Source organism: Pseudocercospora fijiensis (assembly GCF_000340215.1).
Source record: "Pseudocercospora fijiensis CIRAD86 unplaced genomic scaffold MYCFIscaffold_1, whole genome shotgun sequence".
Taxonomy (NCBI): Eukaryota; Fungi; Ascomycota; class Dothideomycetes; order Mycosphaerellales; family Mycosphaerellaceae; genus Pseudocercospora; species Pseudocercospora fijiensis.
In genome coordinates this window covers 9,000,396-9,003,632 of record NW_006921532.1, presented here as the reverse complement: position 1 = coordinate 9,003,632, position 3,237 = coordinate 9,000,396, and positions in this window count along the sequence as shown.

Genomic DNA, 3,237 nt, shown 5'->3' with positions numbered 1-3,237 from the left:
CCTTAGTCGCTATCTTAATTCTTCTTCGAGTTGCCGGACTTAGTACGTATCTGTCGCTATATAATAGCGCTACGTATTATAGAGAATCTCTTATTAAAATTTCTCTCTCGTAGGCTTACTATCTGCCTCGTAGTATAGAGGATTAAAGTGCTAATACTAAAGAATCTCTTTATAGTTAGTATATTAGGGCTCCTTAGGACCTTTGTATTTTAGGTCTAAATAGAGACGTATTATAAACGTTCTATCGCCCTTTCGCTAACTATCTACTCGGTCGCGATATACGAAGAAACCAATTTAAATATAGCTCGTCTCTATAATAGCCGAGTAAATATAGGGCGCTAGGTTTCTACTTCGTACCTTATATCTAGGTATAACGCGGGAATAAAACTAGGAGTATAGCCGGTATATATAGCTAGTAAAAGGATGCGAAAATAGGCCTCCTCCTAGGTTAATCTAACGACTAAATACAAAGTCTAACTAATCCGCTATAAACCGACGCCGAATTTCAGCTAGAAGCTATATATCTTTATATTAAAGAGTACCCCGCTTCGTATAAATAGCAAGGAGGTTATAAAGCTTAAATTCGGTTATAAGAAATGCCTCCGTAGCTTCCTAAAGAGCATTAATCGCCTTAGCCGTAAATCGTATACTAGACTAAAAATCTAATATAATTTCTCGGACGAGTCGCTAGAAGAGAGTCTTAGGGATTAAAAACTCGGTCCCTCTTTTGTCTTAGAATAGCCGGATCTAGCGAAGGGTAATAGTACCTAGTTTAAAGTACTACTTCTTTATTGTCGAGTCCTACCTTATACCCTTTTTTTAATAGAAGAATAACTTTTCTTTACGATAGTCTTCGTATACCTACTCCTTTTAGCCTTCTCTTATCTATCTAAGGCCTTCTTGTTTTTTTAGTACTGTTTTCCGAGGAACCCCCTTCCCTTATATATACTACGGAGAGTCTTACTCTTCCGATATCTCGTTCTCGCTACGGTCTCCCTATACTTAGCTTGCTTTACCCTTGCCCTTTAGGCTCTAAAGGTATCTTTATATGCGCTTAGACGACGAAGGTATATCGCTAGAACCTAGAAAATTAATAAGCCTATAATCGTAAAGAGATATTCTATAACACTTCCTAGTAAGGATACGGACTATCCTAATTACGAATCTAACGATAACCGACTAGGACGGTTTAATAGAAGACTATTTAGTCTAGAGTATCAGAAGTATAAATATCTCTTTACATTTATAGGCTTATTAATTTTTCTAGGTCTTAGCGATATACCTTCGTCGCCCGAACGTATATAAAGATACCTTTAGAACTTAGAATAGAGTACGAGTAAAGTAAGCTAAGTATAGGAAGACCGTAGCGAGAACGAAATATCGGAAGAGGAATACTATATATAGTATATATAAGGGAAGGGGGTTACTCGGAAAACAGTACTACGAAATAAGAATACTTTAGGTAGATATAAGAAGGATAGAGTAGCTAAAAAGGTAGACAGACGAAGACTATTACGAAGAAAAGCTATTCTTCTATAAAAAAGGGTAAAAGGTAGGTTTAGACGATAAAAAAGCGGCGCCTTAGACCGGATACTATTACCCTTCGCGAGATCCGGCTATTCTAAGATAAAAGGTAGACCGAGCTTTTAATCTCTATAACTCCCTTCTAGCGACTCGTCTAAGTAATTATATTAGATTTTAAGTCTAGTATATAATTTACGGCTATAGCGATTAGTAATCTCTCGAAAGCTACGAAGGTATCCGGGGTTTCGTTAGTTATACTTTATCCCGTAGTCGCGGGGATTTCAACTATATATAGAATCGCACTTTCTTAGTAGGCTATACGTAAACCTCGATATAATCGTATATTCTAGTCCTATTCGGATATCTAGGTAGGTATAGTAAGGAACCGCGAGTCTAAATATTATATATATAGCCTTATCCGAGTATATTATAGCTATAGACTTTACTACCGCCGTTTTCTTATATAATCCTTAGCAAGCTAGTCTACCTTATTCTAAGGCGCGTATTCTTCGTATTCTTTCTTTCTAGTATACAAAGAGTATAGAAAACTCGGTATAGGGCGTAAAAAGGGCGAAAATATAAAGAGGGTACGTACTAAGCGGTTAACTAAGGTAGAGAGGGCGGAGAGGGTAGTAGATTACATAATAGATATATAGGCCGATATATAAAGTAATCGATTATATAGTAGACTAGAGTTTTGCTAAGAGGCCGGATTAAGGTCCTTAGTCGCAATTTACTAGCTACTAATATAGCGGAAATCTACTGTTTCTCATCTCTTATCGCACTTATATCTAGTTTCCCATTATATTTACTCTATAATAGTGCTATCGTCGACTTTTACGTATAGCCTACTAAGAAAGTGCGACTTTACGTATAGTTCAAATCCCCGAACGTAGGCGAGGGGTAAAGTAGACCAACGCAACCCTAGATATTTCTTATAACCGAGTTTAAGCTTTCTAACCTCCTTACTATCTATACGAAGCGGGTTGCTCTTTAATATAAAAATATATAGCTTCTAGCTAAGATTCGGCGTCGGTTTATAGCGGATTAATTAGGATTTGTATTTAGCCGCTACATTAACCCAGGACGAGGCACACTTTCGCATCCTTTTACTAGCTATATATACCGGCTATACTCCTAGTTTTATTCCCGCGTTATACCTAGATATAAGGTACGAAGTAGAAACCTAGCGCCTTATGTTTACTCGATTATTACGGAGACGAGCTATATTTAGACTAGTTTCTTGCCATATCCCGGCTTGCCTTAATAGTATTCGTAGTTTAACTATACTAAGAAGTAGAAGTATATATAACTAAAGAAGGGGAGAGATCGTTATACGATCTAGGTATTATCGCTTACCGCTACTCGTATAGCTAGGATAACTAGGGAGGAGATCGATAGCACAAGTTAGTAGAGTCTAGCGACGACTCTACCTACGAGTCTAACGAAGAAGAACGTATAGCCCGTATAAGAGATTCTAAGATATATAGAAGCCTCGTCCTAAGATACTACCTCTACCTCCCTACTATACTTACCCGGTCGTATATAATATAGTCTTATAAGCGAAGTACGAGATAATATAGGCTCATAGTCGTTTAGAGTAACGTACTATATAAATAACTAGGCGTACTACTATTATTTACTAACGACCTATATCCTAGGATGCTCTTCTCGTATATTTTATATACTTTTTTAATATCTTACTTATAAGCG